The sequence below is a fragment of the Paroedura picta genome, chromosome 4, assembly GCF_049243985.1.
Source record: "Paroedura picta isolate Pp20150507F chromosome 4, Ppicta_v3.0, whole genome shotgun sequence".
Lineage (NCBI taxonomy): Eukaryota > Metazoa > Chordata > Lepidosauria > Squamata > Gekkonidae > Paroedura > Paroedura picta.
In genome coordinates this window covers 122641789-122661169 of record NC_135372.1, presented here as the reverse complement: position 1 = coordinate 122661169, position 19381 = coordinate 122641789, and the positions used below count along the sequence as shown (strand labels likewise).

General features: G+C 47.4%; 1 protein-coding gene across 6 annotated transcripts in view; it reads right to left on the bottom strand.

Moving 5' to 3' along the window:
- The window catches only part of SRC (SRC proto-oncogene, non-receptor tyrosine kinase), a 111960-nt gene extending 96138 nt beyond the window's left edge, over window positions 1-15822 (bottom strand). For 3 of the 6 annotated variants that reach the window (XM_077335465.1, XM_077335455.1, XM_077335461.1), the window contains exon 1: window positions 15140-15822. The gene's annotated coding sequence lies outside the window, so the exon portion shown is untranslated. Of the gene's footprint in view, window positions 1-14918; window positions 15026-15139 lie in introns of those variants that run through there. The other 3 variants (XM_077335463.1, XM_077335464.1, XM_077335457.1) reach the window with 2 other exon arrangements.
- Between the last annotated feature and the right edge of the window lie 3559 nt (window positions 15823-19381).

Below are 19381 nucleotides of genomic sequence, written 5' to 3'. Positions count from 1 at the left end.
TTCACCGGTTCCATGGCTGTGGCTTGCTTACTTATAAGGGAACACAGCCTCCCAGTCACGTCCAGGCTCAGTCCTTGTAAAGCAAAGGGCTCCGAGCTTTTGCGCCTCACCAACTAAACTCTCCAGAATGTTTAGTCTCAGCTGTGCAGGATAAATAGTTCTAATCTGAAGTCAGAGACGGCTTTCTTCCCTGCCTCTAAAAGCTTCCTCCGTCATAAACCTGCATTCCTTTCTACCGTCTCCTCGGAACATCTTGCAACATGTTTGTTCCCCATACCAATGAAACTAACTTTTTTGCCCAATCTACATCTGAATCTGCTCTCCAACAGCGACAAGTGCAGCGCTGTTTCTTTCTCTCTCTCTTCCTCCCCCCCCCCCACCTGAACATTTTCTTTCTCTGTGCCCAAGAGCCTTTTCTGTTCGGGCAGCTGTGCTGGGAGGGCACCGTTTTACGCATGCCCCCTGCCATGCCTCGTTCAAGGCTGTGCTGAGTTTAAAACTATAAACAAGCAAATCCAGTGTGCAATCGAAAGCAAGACTGGATTTCCTTCAAAATAAAGGGAGAGGGGCACAGCTCGGTGACAGACCACTAGTCTTCCTTGGAAAATTTCAAATGAGTAGCCGTGTTGGTCTGAAGTAGCACAATAAAATCAGAGTCCAGTGGCACCTTTAAGACCAACAAAGATCTATTCAAGGCGTGAGCTTTCGAGTGCAAGTACTCTTCCTCAGACTATAGTCTATAGACCAGGGGTAGTCAAACTGCGGCCCTCCAGATGTCCATGGGCTACAATTCCCAGCGTTTGCTGGCAGGGGCTCATGGGAATTGTAGTCCATGGACATCTGGAGGGCCGCAGTTTGACTACCCTGCTCTAATTTTATTGTGCTTCCTTGGAAAATGTTTCATCCCAGAATCCCCAGGTAGAAGACCTTAAGTTAACATGAATGGGGAGGGGGAACTTGGAGAACCACGGCCAACTGAGAAGAAAATACTGGGTAGGGAAGGACAGAGCAATCCCTGGGTCTGTATATGTTTTTCCTAACAGGGGCACATTCCCAGGCAGCAATCACCATGTAGCCTGCCACTAGAAATTAATAAAACAATTAAAACACATTAAGTGAGGAAATCGGTCGAGTGGGACTTTCGCCTGTGTCTTTTGCAGCATACAAAGTAGTCAAGAAGACTTGTGGCTGCAGAAGCAGAGCTGCAGCAGGGCAGAGACAGGAGCAGGACTAGGAAGAAAATACACACACCGAGTTCAAGGGTAGGTTACATATAATTAACCACACGGGGAAACAAAGGAAGAAGTTATCATATGAGAAAGCCCCATGCCGTGCCAGCTCAGACCAAATAACCCAGTGAAGCAGAGGTAGATCGAAATCAGTTTTGGGAGAACAAAATCTTCTTTCCCTGCCCACCCAAACAGGACTACCTGTGCAGTCAAGCTGTGAAAAAGGACCTGGACTTTTTGCTTGTTCCTATCCACAGTATTCTGGGGTACTTTCTTATGATTTAGGCAGGGTACAATGGAAGCAAGATGTTTTATAAAGCAGTTCAGAAGCATTACCTATCCAGTAGGTAATATTGTAGCATCAGTCTGAAGTACATCCATCCAAGCCTCTATTGCCTCTCAGCAAGCGCACAGTGTTTGCACTGAAGAGTAGATTAGCAAGGAACATGCACCAACTTCTCTGGCATTCCTCCCAACTCTTTCCTTCGCCCCATCTTCTTCTGACTGCAGTGTCTCAAGCAAGCCAGCCAGTAGCTGCAGCTTCCAAGACTCAACTGGCCACCCACCAAGCAGCTGAAGACTGCAGTGCCAAATCACATGGCCCTGCAGACTATACACACAAAAGGATGCCAACTCAGGCCCGGGAAATTCCTGGAGATTTGAGAGTGATGCCTGTGGAGGGGAGAAACAAGAGAAGGAATTGCAGCTCTGGATGATGGCCTACCACAGGATTTGCACTCTGAGGCTGCCATTTCCTCCAGGGGAACTGATCTCTGGAGTTATAATTCCAAGAGAACTCCAGGCCCCACCTGAAGATTGGCAATCCTACCAGTAGCATAGTTGAGTTTAAATAACAAGAAAACTGGTGACAACTTAATGGTCTGCAGTCACAATAACAAAAGTAAATTTGCCTTCAATGTTTGTGAATTAAACTCATTGGGATAGGTACGACGGCTGAATCTTATTTATGCTACACTGAGCTGCTTTGGAGGGTGGACTCTACAGCAATGTACCCCTGCAGAGGCTCCTCCCCACCTTAAAACTCCTCCTCCCCAGGTTCTGCTCCTAGATCTCCAGAGATTTTCCCAACCTGGACCTGAGAACCCCATTTCGGACTGACCTTGCAGTCTTTTGGATGCTCAGCTGCAGTAGCTTGTCTATTTCTGGACCTGCTGAAGGCTTTTACTCCTGCAGACTACTAAAGAATTTTCAGTAAACACAGATGACCACTGCACAGAGTGGCATTACAGGACAACAGAAGAACGGGAAAGATGAGGAGGATGTTTAGGAGATCAGCTATCAAAACCCTTCTGCTTCTCGTGATGGCAGGAATACAGTAACCTGCAAGTATCTGTCTCAGCAAGGATCCTTGTCCTTGTTTGACAGACCAGATAATTGTGTTGAGCACTTTGAAATACTAGGGGGCTCGTGACACCTTCAAGACTCCTGTTTATGTGTTTGCTGCAACAAGCTTACACATCTTACTCTCTGGAATGGTACTACTACTAAGTCATGCTGGCAACAACATTCTTGCAGAGGGGATTTCCTAAAGAAGGATTTTTCTGGCACTGCTTAGAAGCTACCCCACTGTCCCCAAATTTCAAAGGCTTGGGGTTGGTTATAGCCACTCGGTGTACTCAGAGGCATTCTTCTCTCCCAAGGTTCCAAGAGTCATGCCTGGTTCAAAGTGTCTCTTGCTGCACCACAGGTTCTGGAGCTAGATTTACAGGGAGGAAACCAACCGTGCAATCCAAGGCAGAGTCAGCTCCAGTCTAGGCAGACTCACATTCATAGGTCAACCTTTGAGTCCAGTGACACCTTTAAAACCTATAAAGTTTCATTCTGGGCATAAGCTATCATGCGCAAGCACACTTCAAAAGATATGCTTCATCATGGAGTCTGAAGAAGAGCTGGTTTTCATATCCTATTTTTCACTACCTGAAGGAGACCGAAAGTGGCTTGAAAACACCCTTCCCTTCCTCTCCCAACAACAGATAACCTGTGAGGTAGGTAGGGCTGAGAGAGCCCTAACAGAACTGCTCTGCACAAACAGCTCTAAGAGAAATGTAGTGGTAAGGAGTATAGACTTCTAATCTGGTGAGCTGGGTTTGATTCTGTACTCCCCCACATGCAGCCAGCTGGGTGACCTTGGGCTCGCCACAGCACTGATAAAGCTTTTCAGATCCAGCCGGAATATCAGGAATCTCTCAGCCTCACCTCCCTCACAGAGTGTCTGTTGTGGGGAGAGGAAAGGGAAGGCGACTGTAAGCAGCTTTGAGCCTCCTTCCAGTAGGGAAAAGCGGCATATAAGAACCAACTCTTCTTCTGCATGTGAAAGAGTGGAGATGCAAACCCAGTTCTGTAGATTAGAGGCTGCAACTCTTAACCCCTATACCACATGTGCACATGAAAGCTTACATCCAGAACTAAACTCTGCTGACCTTTAAGGTGCCACAGGACTCCAACTTTGTTCTATTGCTTCAGGTCAACATGGCTCCCACCTGAATCTGTAATCCACAGGTTTAGGCTGCAGTCAGTACCCTCTGCTAAGGATTTTTCTGCTAATCACTGTTTTACAACAAGCTGTTATTACCTGTTGCTGAGTCCCATTAAGTCAGTGTCCAATTTCTTCCCATGGGGGGGTACTTAAATAAAAGACTCAACATAAACTGCTAGTACATAGACACACACACACACAAACTGAATGTTTTGTCTGTCTCCTCTTACAATAGGTTATAGCACAGAGAGACTGAAAGGTGAGGGAATGGAATACATTTTCCAGTTTACAAAAAATTCCTTGCTTAGTTAACCTAGAAGAAACAGGACCAAAGGAGTAGCTATGGATAAGCAAGCTTCCTAAGAGTGCCCATCTTGGGCATTCCCCCATCCTTAGTCTTCAAACTACTTTCCAAACATTCAAGCCTGGCTACACCCAGCTAAGATCTTCATCATATTACTAAAAGGGAAGTTGATGATAAAGATCTTATTGTAAGTGTCCAGAGGGGAATTTGGCAGAGAGACAGAATTAGATCTCAGAACTTCCCATTTCCCTGTTCAGTGGCCTGGTCACAAAAACCACATTAATCTTCACGTCATTCTTCAAACAGCCTGCAAAATTTTTAAATATGTGCTTCGTTTCAACTATCAGTCTTTGCCGCTGGGTGAGACCCTGAATGGGAAGGTATGCAAAATGAAAAACTGAGGATTATGAGACATTATGGTGCTAGATTGGGTGACATGGTACGGGAGTACAATGCTCTAAGACAAGACACTGTGCTTAGAGCCAAGATTAGCGTCTGGATTATTACAGTAATCTTTCAAAACAAAGGAAATTCACTACAGCAATGGACGAGGCAGCTGTCTAGAAAAACACAATTCAAGAGTCTTTAATCTATTAGGAGCAATGTGTGATTCTGCAGCTTGTACACTGTTTCTGGCATAAGCAAAAATTCAAAGTACACCCGGACAATCAGTGAGGTTTCTGGAGAACACAAAGTTCACACACCTAGGGCTGGGGAGGAGGGGGAATCCTGAACCAGCCATCGCTATATGAGTCACCCCTAAAACTACAGCAAAAAGAAACTGGTTTCTAATGGGCAGGGCTGGATTAGGGCATCAGGAGGTCCAGAACTATGTGAGCAACACATAATACTTCACCATTTGTTCAGAAAAGACCCTGCAAATATAACCACTGCTAAAATTTATTTCTGCATCCAGAATTAACAGGTTGATTTATATAGCTCCATATCTTCTTTAACATAAAAGGATAAACCTTCTTTTAAAGGATCATCTCATTATCTAGAACCATCTTAGCCCTACAAAGATAAATGACGCCTTATTTCACAGTGTCACAAAGAGGCTGTCGACCACAATGACACAGAGTTCCCGGATCTTCTGCGTTTTGTTTGGGAACTCTTCACTAGTTCAACGTATTATTCAGCTTTGATACAGCACTGATAAAGCTGTTCTGACCAGGGCTGTTTCAGCCTCACCTCCCTCACAGGGTGTCTGTTGTGGGGAGAGGAAAGGGAAGGCAAATGTAAACCTCTTTGAGCCTCCTTCGGGTCGAGAAAAGCAAAGTGGTACAGTCCAGAAGTAGGCAATGCCCAGTGTGTGTGTCGAACAGCACCACCCAAGGCCATTTTGGTCTGCAAGCAGGGCAATGTGTTCCCTGCCCACTGGACCAAGGCAGCACTGATGGTTCCTCTCGGTTCCAGGAGTCTTGTTCCTGACTGGCACTTCCAGAGACCAGCGTGTGACTTCCCCCTCCAACAGAAGGTGTTCCCATACAGTGCTACTGCTGCTGGGAAGATCAAGTCATAGCATGGAGGAGGGGGGGGGGAGTCTGTTGCAGTAGCAAGGAACTGGCAAAAATCTCCCCCCCCCACACACACAGAAATTGTAAATGGGAATTGCAAGTGGGATCCAACCCTGCGCAATTGATCGTGTAAAATCTTCCTCTTCTCCCTTTCACCCTGGCAGCCATCTTTTTTTTTTTGTTTGTTTGTTGGCTAACACACTAACATCTCAGATAAGATTGCTAATCTCCAGGTGCATTTCTCTTGGAATTACAATTGCTCCCCAGATGAAAGATTCAGGTGGGTAGCCATGGTGGTCTGAAGCAGAAGAAGATTGAGTCCAGTAGCAACTTTAAGACTAACAAAGTTTCACAAAGAAGCTTATACTTTGAATAAAACTTGGTGGGTCTTAAAGGTAACACTGGACTTTATCTTTGTGGGCCAGATAACAGATATCCATTCTTATGGTGTAAATGGTTGCTTTGGAAGGTGTTGAAGTTCCTGCCCTCCCTAAAACTCCCCTTTCCCAGGTTCTGTTTCCAGATCGTCACGGATTTTCCCAACCTGGACCTGATAACTCTATTTCTGGCTTACACGTCATGTTCTAACTAATGGTTCTGAGAGGTAATCTTTTTGTGTGCTTTAAAACAAACTGGTTCTATGCCCCTGAAGTAAAACAAACCAACCAAAAGGTGACAGGAGTCAAAGGGGAGACCATAACGCCAAGGAATTTTTAACGCCCGCTGAAATGAAAGATCACTGGAAGGGTTTTCAGCAGGGCTGTGAGAAAGCAGGCCAGAGGAAGTGAGGTCATCTGGGAATTTGTTCTGAGCCGATAAAGGAACAAACTAGAAATGGAGCCGCAAAAAGCAGACAGCACAGGAAACAATAGATCTTTAGATAGCCTTTCAAATTTCCTCAAGCGATGCCAAAAAATGCAGTCATTAGTAGAAGTGGCTCACAGAGAGAGAGAATATTAAAGATCTGTCAGAAAAGGAAGAGAAGGATGAACTGAATTAATTCCGTCTGGGTAGTCTCCCCTGTCCAAAAGAGGGGTGGATTGAAGAGAAAAAAAATGGTAAACCTCCCCCCCAAAAAAATATTCTAGTTCTAGTTGGTATGTTATTCTAGTTCTACATCTGTAGCGACGAAGCTGCTCAGGTCAAGCTATGGTGTTGCACATCACTTAAAAGCCATCCTGTGTGTTGGACCAGCGTGCAAACTTCTTCTCAGATGAGGAGGCAAAAAACACAAAGGAGGAGGGCGCTGAGAACCACTGCAAAATAAGGCAGTTGGGACACCACCAGAAAAAAACCCTCCTTTATTTTAAGGAGGAACCCCAAGAGTCTGACTGTTCACCCTGGGAAACAGCCCTGCCTTCAGACTCAGCCCCTGAATCACCTCTGCCCCATTGCAGTGCTCACTGGCCTAATCAGACATGGCAGCTTTAAGTACCAGCAACCAGCTCCTGGAAGGGGGGGGGTCTGTATCTCCACCTCCTCACAGTAGCACTTAAAGGCCTCATATCACCCACAGCCTTTGCTGGACCAACAGATATGTGATACTGCTGGCTCTAGCTCTTGCCTTGACTCTCAGACCTTGGTCTTGCACAGGACAATCTGGTTCCATGAGATCAGTCAATCAAATTTATTTGCAGTCTTAGACCAAAGATAAAACATTTTAACAAAAGATCAACATGCAAAAGAGTAACAGCCATAGCTATAGCTAAAATATTTATCAGAGAGAAGAGATGGAGAAGAGATGCTTGTGAGGTGATTATGATTTCCACCTTCTGATATCTAAAGGAACAGCATGAGGATCATGGGGTAGGTTTATTTTTCAATCATGTTGGAAGTCTACAGCAAAGCAGTTTTGTCTAAATCCAAGGAAGAACTTCCTGATGGCGAGGTGTTTTCGATACTGGAACAATCTCCTTCAGGAGGTGGTGAGTTCTAAGTTGCTGGAGGATTTGGGGATTGTTATTGCTGTAGCTTCATGCTCTGATGAGTTATACATGCAACAGATGGACAGACAAATCCTTTTAGTGTTATAGATTTGTGTTATAGAGCAAACTTCCTTGAGCCATCCAAATTAACAAAATCCATATTTTAAATATGTGAAACCGATGACTTGTCTACACTCATTCTATGTCTTCAGTGTGATGCATAGCTCCCAACAAAGGCCAGCGTGTACAGTAGTTATGACCTGTCTCTTTCCATTCAACAGCAGACAGGGTGAACCTTCACTTCAGATTTAGGACAGGTGATTCAGTGCTTCAAGTGGATAACTCCAGGCAATTGCAGAGTCATCTTTTGGAGGGAAATTCCAGACTTCACAGAGGCACAAGTCACCAGTAACTTTCCAGTGACTGATGAATTAAAAGTTGTCTCCAACACAGAAAAAAAAAGTTGGATTTTCAATATGCCTACTTTAACAGCGTCTGAGCTTATTAAAGCCTGAAGAACACAAGTTAAAAATACCTAAAATAAGGTATACTTCAAATGGGACATTCAGCAAAGAGCATAGGAAATACCACTGATTTCTGCCTCCTATTTCTGATTCATTATGACGGAAAGGAAACGCTGGCAGCTCTTCCTGTGACAAGAGACACAAAATACTGAGGCAGAGGTTCATCTCTAGGCAAATCTAGAAGTCCCCATTTGATGTTATGTGGAAGCACAGGGTACAGTAAGTATACGTCACCCTAAAACGTTAAAGATCTCTTATCATGTTTTAACCAGCTTTCAATCAACATTACTTCTTTCACTGGTTAAGATGGGCAGATAAAACAGAGTTCCATACTAACATGTTTGCACAACCTGTAAAAGCAGAAAAGCTGATTCATTTTCCCGGTGAGAAGTCATTCTGTAGCCATCTGTTCTCCCTTGTTTCATCAGACCTCCTGGGCTGTTGGGAGGGGGCAAGACAAACATCCTAATAATTGCAGAAATACTTCCTGGCTATCAGATCCTGTTTCAAATGGATAACTAATCAAACGATGAGTGGAAGAGTTTTGTCCTCAGAAGTTGAAGATGAACCATCTCCAGAAGGCTTTGGAAAGGAAGAATGATGAAAAGAGAATCATGGAGTTGCTTTAAACCGACTGTTTTATGGTTCCCTTCAACCCTTCCTCAGAGGTAGACCTGAGTGCCACTGCAAAGAGATCCAAAAAGCAACCCTGGCTTGAAAACAAGGCATTTCATTAAAGAGTTTATAGGTGCATTCCTCCTTTGGCATGACTGTAGATCTGTCTTCCATGATAATGGTCAGATTGGGGATGATCCAACCATCCAAATGTATTTCGAATGATAGGTCCTTTGATCCCAGGCACTGATCTCCCATATAGAAGTGCCTCAGGGGTATCATTGACTGAAGGTCAAATAGTTGACCTTCAGCCACCACTGCTAATAGAGTCTGTATACTGGTATGGAATTTTTTTTTTCAATAAGCAAGCTCCTTACAAATACAGAATGAGAAAATAGTAAAAGCAGGTGTCATACAAAAGACAGAGTATTAGACTAGCATTATCTTCCCATGGCTAAATTTGCCCATTATTTCCTCCCAACTGGAGCTGTTAGATATGGGTGTTGAAATCTCCAGTCAGGAAAGTCTAATCTGTCTGTGGTATTGAAACTAATGCATCTTCGAGCTGGACATAAAAGTTGTACTTAGCTGCATCTGTGCAAGTTTCAGTAGGGGCACAGGCGGACAGGATGTGGGCTTTGATTGTACCATTGATGGTGAGGACTGCCAGGTGATCTGATATTGGTTGGAAGGCAATTACGCTCCTAGCGGCCTGTCTGTCTACTATGAAGTCGACTCCAACTTCTCACTTTTCTCCCGCAGAGTAAAATAGCATCATTGCTTCATCAATCATCGGTGTTTTGATGGTCAGCATTCCAGATCCAGTGAGGCACAGTTCAGATAGTGTAGCCATTGAAATTTTGCGTTTTGACAGTTCCATAGCTATGATTTCGTTTTGTCCAACATGATGTCCAGTTCATTCCAGGTGGCAATACAAATGTCTCATTTTGGTGTCATAAGTTTAATTTTTCAGCCAGTAGTCCACTTCTCATCAGCACCCTGGTTCCCTATTGCTGGCGGATCGGCTGCCCCGGATGCAGTAACATTATCAATTTCATTTATTTGAATTTCCATGTGGTTTCCGTGTCAATCCTCTTATATGGATCAGAAACATGGACTTTATTAAAACCTGACACAAACAAACTCTAGACCGTCCAAATGCGGTGCCTGAGGCAGATTCTGGGTGTCTCTATGTGATCATAAACAAAATTAGACAATTCAGACAAAATGTGACAACCTGCCACAAATTAAAGAACAAGCCCAAAAGCGCAGACTGCAATGGTTTGGCCAAATCTGCAGAATGGACACCAGCAGGCTGCCTCATAAACTCCTCTGGCAAGAACGACCAACTGAATGGAAGATCCAACAACTGGTGCCAAAGAAAACATGGCTTCAATAGATCAAGGAAGACCTTAGAAACCAGTGATTGGCTATCCATATGGCCAAAACTACTGCCACCAATCACAAGGAGTGGAAACATATTACCTACAGCACCTACAGAAGCATATTGGCTGAGAGGACAACTTGCCCCACCAATAGCCAGCTAAAGGATAAAAAGAAAGAAAGAAGAAAAATTAGACTAGGATAAGAGATTTGGGTTTGGGTCATAACACATTCTAGAATAGTGGTTCTCAACTTTGGGGTCGCAACCCCATTTGGGGTCGTTTGGCCCCTTCCCCAGGGTTGCCAGGTTGCCTGGTTGCCCGCCACTGCCGCAGCGGCAGGCGGTGGTGGTGGTGGCAGGCGGAGGCAGCAGGCGGAGGCGGCAGAGGCGTCGGAGCCATGGCAATGGCTACCTCCCAACCACCTCAATCGTTGTGCGCATGCGCGCACACCACCCGCGCACACATACCACTCACATGCGCACGCCACTCGTATGCTGCCACCACTGAAGTTGGGGTGGCGGCAAAGAAAAGGTTGAGAACTGCTGTTCTAGAAGCTCTACATTTCTTGTGTGTGTGGAGGCCCAATCAGGATCATGCCACATGGGAAGGCCTAGGCCTCTTTTCCCCATGTTCCATTTCCTGACTAGAATAGGTACCGTATTTGCCGGCATATAAGACGACTGGGCGTATAAGACGACCCCCCAACATTTCCACTCAAAATATAGAGTTTGTTACATTACATTACAGTACTATGGGCCACTATGGGCAGCTATGTCTATCCCAACTGAAGTGCACCCGGCGTATAGGACAACCCCCCCACTTGGAGGCATGTTTTTCAGAGGAAAAAGTAGTCTTATACGCCAGCAGATACTGTACATATCTACAGTTGATGATGAAGAAGAGTTGGTTTTCCCTACCCTAATGAGTCTCAAAGAGGCTTACAATTACCTTGCTTTTGTCTCCCCACAAGAGGGGCTGAGGGAGTTCTGGAAGAACTGTGGATGGCCCAAGGTGAGTCAGCAGGAGGCTTCATGTGGAGGAGCAGGAAATCAAACCTGGCTCTCTAGACTAGAATCTGCCACTCTTAATCACTACACCACACTGACTCACCCAGCTACATGCCAGTTTCCCCAGTGGAACAATAGCATCTCCCCACGGTCATTTCAGGTCAAGAAAATAGCACAGGGTGGAAGCTTAAACCCCCTTTGCCCACAGTGCACAGTTCCAGTTGAAATTGCCCCCATACACAAAAGGGATGTTCCATTCAAATCAATTGCATCAGATCTTGGAAGCTAAAGCAGAGTTGGTCCTTGGATAAGGCACCACCAAGACGTTCCAGGTTGCTATGCAGAGGCTAGCAATGGCAAACCACCTCTTGCCTTGAAAACTCTACAGGGTTGTCGTAAGTGGGCTACAACATGACAAACTTTCCACATGTACAAAAGGGAAGTATACAACACTCACAACACATCTGCAACAAGACCCAGGTAATACTCTAGGGAGTGGGATGCAATGTGTAGTTATGCCCAGGGTAGAATCATAGAATCACAGAGTTGGAAGGGACCTCCTGGGTCATCAAGTCCAACCCCCTGCACTATGCAGGACACTCACAACTCTTATTGCTCATCCACTGTAACCTGCCTCCCCCTTGAACCTTCACAGAATCAGCCTCTCAGTCAGATGGCTATCCAGCCTCTATTTTAAAATTCCCAAAGTTGGGGAACCCACCACTTCCCGAGGAAGCCTGTTCCACTGAGAAACCGCTCTAACTGTCAGGAACTTCTTCCTGATGTTTAGATGGAATTTCTTTTGAATTAAATTTATTCCTTTGGTTCTGGTCCGTCCCTCCAGGGCAAGAGAGAACAACTCTGCTCCATCTCTATATGGCACCCTTTTAAATACTTGAAAGGTGACACTGGACATTAGTGTTCTTATTCTCAGCTAACCTACATGACTCTTCTGAGGGAAAAGCAGAATCATATGTTTCCCTGAGTTCTTTGGAGGACGGGTGAGATAAAAATCTAAGAAACATTGACATCCCCCCCCCCCCGAGCATTAAAATAACCAGCCTATATTACGCTCAGAAAGAACACCAACCACTCCCTGGCTAGTTACAACTGGGAGGGATGCTTCCTGATGAATCATTTTTCACTGGCCTTGTTAGAGTCCCGGGAAATCAGCAGAGTAGCTGACCAATGCCACGTTATTACTACTCATCTTTTAATGGGATTAGTTTAGACTATTACTTTGTCGGAAAACTGAAAGCCAATAAATTTAAATTTGTTAATGGCAAACAAGCACATATAAATGATTTTTTAAAAAATATTTTCAGCACCGCAGGCTTAGAGAGAACTCGCAGGCATTTTTATGGTATCTTATTACATGTGTGTGACAGACACATCTAACCAAACATGATGGAGTCTTAATTCTCTCTGACAATCCCCTCAAACACAAGACTTAGCAGTGAAGCCTGTTCTCACCTTGGTCTGTGAGTCAAAGCATTGAGCAATTCCATCTCTAGGAGGTAGATGTGTGAGTCAGTACTTCTAAATGTTTTGTCTCCGGTACTCTCATTTTTTTTATCACACAGGGCCATCAATGCTAGTCGGTAGCAGCCTAAACAAAGAGACCCTATGGCACCTTACAAATATTTATTGTGAGAGTGTATACAAAGGGCACGCACCATGCCACAATAAATGTAATGGTCTTTAAAGTGACATGAGAGACGCTCTGTAATCACTCTTATTGGCTTCATGTTCAAATCCATTCTTGGTTTATGGTTCAGGGAAAGTCGAACAGGACAGGCAGGCCTTACATAATGTTAATTGGCAGTGGAGAATCCATCTTTGCAAATAACTTACTTATGCAATTTACTCTCTCATTAAATGATAGTTCAAACCATATTCAACAATCTCATGAAAGAGATTCTACAGCAATTCGCTATGATAATCCACTGGTCATGAATACAGCAACTGGAAAGCTAGTTTAACTCCAATATTATAAGGTCTTTGTAGGACTACCTCCTCTATCCACCCAGCTGCAGACTGAGACGATCAGATAAAGGCCTTATTCAAAGAGGTGGCTTTGACCTTTAAAGTGCTATCTGTGGGCCTGCTTCCTCCAATCAACCTGCCTGGAATAACTCTGCATAGGACAACACCTATTAGGCTTGATTTCGTTTGCTGATCTTTTATCCTGCTTGTTTGTATTTCTGTTTTGATAGCTACATGCTACTGCTGCTCCCTTCCCAGTGATTTTTTTTTTACTTAAATAAGATTTTAGCCACGTTGTGACAATGGAAAGGCAATACAGAAATTCTATCAATCAATGAATGGCCCCTTCATATTCAGAACTACCTCTGAATAAAAGGATTTTGAGACCGGCTATTGTCCTCGTGCCATGGCATCTGGCCAGCCACTGTCCAAACCAGAATGGCTGGATCAAAGCCCAGTTGTCTTTCCAAGCAGCCCTTAAGATATTTCCCCGATCAGAATCTAAAGCAATAACAGCAGCACCGGCTACACACACAGTTGTATACACACAACATGGCTTATGATTTATTACATCCACGGTGGCATTTATATAAGCACTGTTATGTGCTCACGCTGGTGTTTTCTCAACCACCTTTACACTAGGTATGCAAGGCACAATTCCCAGTACAGCAGCCCAGGCTGAGAGCACCCAGGGATTTTCCCTTGGAGATGAAATTGAACCAGAGCCCTCTTAAGTTACCCTTGGCCTGGCTGAACATGCTGATTGTACAATTTGCATTTGGGGGGGGAGGAGGGGGGAAGCAGACGGGTCTTCACTAGACAGCATCACTGAACCGCTTCCCCAAAGACTCAAAACTGAACCATCCCAGGAGATCAAGTGCTTCAAGACAGACCAGCACAGAAAGACCTAGGATTTGCACATAGAATCATCATAGAATAACAGAGTTGGAAGGGACCTCATGGGTCATCTAGTCCAACCCCCTGCACTATGCAGGACACTCCCAACCCTATCGCTCACCCACTCTAACCTGCCACCCCCTTGAGCCTTCACAGAATCAGCCTCTCCTTTCAGATGGCTATCTAGCCTCTGTTTAATAATGCCAAATTTTTGAATGCCAAATGCCGGTCAATCCAGTTTCCCCGGAAGCCACTCAAGAGTTAACCGCACGAGGAGTTCTTGTGATTTCTCTGAAGGGCATCGCACACTCCTCCTCCGGAATGACAGGCACCGGGACAATGAAGGAGCTTCGATCTGCCACCCCTGCCGGCTGCTCGGGCACAAAGCCGCAGAAGTTGCAGCCCACGATGGCCCCATTTATGGGCTTAGACAGCTTCCCCCGGTTTCCCCAAGATCCAATCCGACCACCCGTTTTAAGGCGTGCCCGGGTTTCAAAGGCAGGGGCGTGGGCGGTGCTCCCAGATAATACTACAGCCAAGGAGACACACACACACCCCATTATCTCTTCCATCCCACCCCCCACCCACCCACCCACCCCCCGACGCCCTCTAAACTCCCTCTGAAAACGAGTAAGTCGAAAAGGAGCTGGGCTGGAAAATCACAGATGCGGGCGTTATTAATATTGCATACTTCGGCCTACATACGGCTGCCCCCCCGCCCCCGAGTCTGCCCTTGTTTATTTATTTCCCCCAAGATTTAACATGTACCGGGGGAGGGGGGAGAGAGAGAGAGAGAGACTCTCCAATTGCGCGGAGAACTCCAGTCCTCGCCCGGGATCCAAAGGCGGGATCACAACAAAAGAAAGTGAATCGGCCCAAGCGCGCAGTCAGGCTCCCCGTCGCTTTCTTCGCCGCCGGGTCTCCCACCCAAAACAAAGCCCCCCCCCCCCCGCGGGAGAGAGCTGGAGAGCCGCTGTGAAACAATACCTTCCTTCGCCGCCTCTATCCCCCCCCCCAATGGGTGTCACTCACGGGAAATGACCGCTGGGCTTCCCATCCCGAGTTTCGCGGCCGATCTCCCCGTCCCACCGCCCCTGCGCCGAAGACGGCGGATGACGAGCGAAGCCCCCCGGGCCGACCGAGACCGAGGGCTCGCCAGTATCCCGCGCCGCCCGCCCGCCCGCCGGCCACGGAGGCAGAGGGACAAGCGCAGCCGAGCCGCCGCTTGCGAGGCGCGCCGGGCAGCTCCTTACCGTCGTCCTTCCTCCTTCTCCTTTCAGCCTCGTCCGCCGGAGAGGCGAGCCCGAGAGGCGGCCGGAGGCTTCTCCCTTCCCACGCCCGGCCGCAGGTCGCCTCCTTCGCGGACGATCCCGAGCGGCCACAGCCGGAGCGCCGAGCTGGAGAGCCCCGCAGGAGCTTAGGCGCGCTCCGGCCGCTTCATCCCGCCGCTCCTCTGGTCCATTCGGAAGAAGCGAGAGGAGGAGGAGCGACCGACGGAGGGAGGGAGGGAAGGCAGGAAGCCAGCCAGCCAGCCGCGCGCCCGGCTTTGTGCGGAGCGAGCCGGTGGCTGGGCGAGCGCGTCGCGCGTGTCTTTGGCCGGCTTTCCCCGGCCGGGCCGAGGGCTGTCCTTAAGGCCGGCGCGGAGGCCACTGGCTGGGGAGAGGCGCTGCTGATTGCAACTTGGAGCGGCGGCGAGAAGTGATGTCAGTCGGCCGCCCGTCTGCCGCCGGCTCCGCTCCAGCCGCCTCCTCCTGCTGCTGCTGCTGCTGCTTCCCTTTCGCCGCGAAGTGAATCTCCGCGCCTCGCCGACGTTGCTGAGCCGCCTGGCCAAAAGGGGCCGGCGAGCGAAGCGCGCACCCGTGACGCGCCCCTTGCGTCTTCAGGCGGGCGGCCGCTCGTGCGAATCCGCCTCGCTCGACTCCCTGCCCCTGTTTCGCGAGCGCGGCCGGCGGCCTCCCTTTTATTCCCCTGGCGCGCTTCGCCTCGCCTCCCCCTTCCCGAAAAGGAATATGGCAGCAGCGCCGGAAGCCGCCTGCAAGAAAGGCCGAGGAGAGAAGCGCCCTCGCCTTGGCCGCGCGTCTCTCCAGCAGGCGCCCGCCGGAGGGCAGGGGTGGCGGGGCTGGCGCGGGATGCTTTGCCTGCCTGCCTGCCTCGAGGGGACGGGCTTGCTGCTGCCGGGCTTGGCTGGCTGGCGGGCCGCTGTAAGTCAGGGCGGCCCTGGGCGTTTGCCGAATTTGGAGACCAACGCTGCTGCCGGGAGATCCAGCAGAGCTGGGTACGACGCGGTTGCCACTCTTCACCTTTCCCGTCCTGTTTTGAAATGGGGTTTACACCCGAGTAGGTGCGCCAAAGTTTGCGGCTGTAGGGCCCGATCTTTGGCTCGTTGGACTTGGAAATGGTAATAATTCCAGAGGCGGGAAGCTGAACGAGAATAGACAGAAGTTCTCCCGGGCCACACTGCATAATTGTTTTGACATGAGTTTTCACACGACCTCTCGCGCCCGGGTGGAGTAAAGACCTCACTGGTTCATGATAAAACAGGAGTCCGATGGCCCCTCTGTTCCGTTCATCTTTTGGGTGCCAGCAGACTCCTGTTTTATTTGCTTGCTCAGACTGTCCGCGGTCAGTTCACCCATGACACTGCTCATGGCCCATCAAGGTCAATGTTGCCTGGCGAAGATCAACTAAACCAGGCATCCCAGCCAGAGGTCTCTCCTATCACCACCTACCTGGTCCTTTTCAACTGAAGATCCTGGGCTTCAGCCTGGGCCCCACCCCCTTTTCTGCTGTCATTTCACAGTTGATGTATTTCACAGTTGGAGACCCATGGGGTTTTCAAGGCAAGACATGTTCAGAGGTGGTTTGCCATTGCCTGCCTCTGCCAAGTGCCCTGTTATTCCTGGGTGGTCTCCCAGCCATTTCACAAGAGCAGACTTGTCCAGGCTATCCAGGTCCTGGCCCACCCCATAAGACTGGTAACTACTTAAGAGCCAGTTTGGTGTAGTGGTTAGGAGTGCGGACTTCTAATCTGGCATGCCGGGTTCGATTCTGCGCTCCCCCACATGGAGCCAGCTGGGTGACCTTGGGAAAGCCATGGCACTGATAAAACTGTTCTGACCGAGCAGTGATATCAGGACTCTCTCAGCTTCACCCACCCCACAGGGTGTCTGTTGTGGGGAGAGGAAAGGGAAGGCTACTGTAAGCCGCTTTGAGACTCCTTCGGGTAGAGAAAAGCGGCATATAAGAACCAACTCTTCTTCTTAAGTAATACTCATGGCCTAAATAATTATTTTAGCAGAACTAGAGAATGACCTGTTTTTTCATGATTAGATTGAATTGTGCTGCATTAACTTTCACCCTACATTTACTTCCTCCCCCCCCCCTTCCCAAGACTTTTATTTTTATACCTTGTACGTAGACAGTCTGCATAGGCAAGATCCAGCCAGGGCACTGAAGGAGTAGCTTCTGCTCCACAGAACAGGATGTGGCTCGTCTTTATTGGGCGCCCGGACAGACCTGTGTTAAATGGGGCTAAAGCTGGCTAAATGGCTGTAGGTCCTATGACTCAGAAATAAGTGCGACTGATTTAAACAGAACTTACTCTTAAGTAAATGTACATGGGATTATAGTTCATCAATCTGTGCCTGGTTATGCAGAAGTAACTGTATTTAATGAGATTTACTTTCAAGAGGGTAAGCGGCTTTCCTTCGGTGTGGGTTCCCCGGCTCAGCACACAGAGGGCCTCTCTGCCTGCCCCATTTTTCAACACTGAGAATGTCAGACTAGGACAGCCTTTCTCGACTTTGTTACCATCGAGAAACCCCCTAAAATGTTCTTCGAGAAACCCCAGGAGTGGTGGGATTGTGCAGAGTACGACTGGGAAGCATAGCTGTGTCCATGCCCACCCAGAGCCCCTCCCTCCTCACCCTTTCCAGGACCATCATTGGCCATTTGGGGAGGGGGGGGGAACAGATGGACATGACCATACATGGTCATATCACCCAATAAATGTTAAACAATTTTTCAAAAAATACATTACATTCAGGAAACCCTTCCATGGCCATCAAGAAACCCCAGGTTTCATGAAACCCTCATTGAAAAACCCTGGAGTAGGATCTGGGAGAGCCAGGTTCGAGTCCCCGCTTTTCCACAGGTGACTGCGGGCCGGTCACACCCACTGTCAACCTAACCTACCTCACAAGGTTGTTGTGAGGACAGAGTGGAGGAGAAGAGAGCAAAGTAAGCTGCTTTGGGTCCCCTTTGGGAAGAAAGGTGGCATATAAATGAAGAAAAAGGAAATCCAAGTATGACGTGTCTGGGAAGTCTAAAAGCGGGTTTCCTGGGTCAAAGCGCATGCTCCTTTGGCATGGCTGGTGAGGAAGCATGGCTTTGAAGCAATCCTAGTGCCTCAGCCCTACAGTTGTTAGGACACCACCACTTAGGGGAGAGGAATCATAGACCAGGGCGAGATTTGATTTCTAGGGATTCCTAGTTTAGCTCACCAGTGTCACTCAGATTCGCCCAGGAGCTGGGGAATTCACTATTTCAGTCAGAGTGGGTTGAGAGGGAACAGTACCATTGCAAGCTGTGAGAGGAGGATACCGCAACTGAACACTCCCTGCCAGTAGAAAGCTAGTGCATAAATGTTCTATTAGGCCATTCCTTTGCAGGTTGTGCTTGTGGACTCTGTCCCATGTGCACCTTCTCTGCAAGCACCGCATCCCACCACTTCCTTGTGTCACATCTGAGAAGTGGTCTTCACAAAGCAATAAATCAGAAATTGCATCTCTGGAATCTGCCCTCTACTACTGTCCATCATATTGTTAACCCACCATTCCGCTAAGGAGCTCCAGTTGGCATACTTGGTTTTCCCTTCCACAGTGATCAATCAAGCTGCACCTAGTGAGCTTCGTGGTTGAGTCAGGATTTGAACACAGGTTCCTTCCTTCTGCTCTAAACACTACACAGCATGAACTCCCAAGGAAACCTTAGGCAAGCCACAAGCATCATACAGTGGCTGGATTGTCCATACTAAGACCTGGGAGATGTGGGTTCGAATCTTCATTTTGCCACTGAGGTTTGCTAAGTGCCCTTGAGTCAATCTCACCCATACAGCCCAAACTACCTTGCAGGGTTGTGGAGATAAAATGAAAGAGGAGAGAATGATGCAACCTGCTTTGAGTCCCTATTAGAAGTAAAATAAAAATTTAAAAGCTCGCTCTCTCTCTCTCTGTCTCTCTGTGTGCGCCTCGGTTGCTATTTGCAGAAATATTAATCTCCCTAATGGGACTACTGCAAGGATTACTACAGCATAATGTATCCGAAGAAACTTGAATATGTTATAGTAATAAATGTAAGGGTCTGTGTAAATATGAATTAGAAAGTATAATTAAATATAAATTATAAATAGAATGCTACGCATAGTAGGTACTATTAATAAATATACATATAAATCAAACACTCTTGAGTACACATGCCTTGGATCTTTCTGTAAA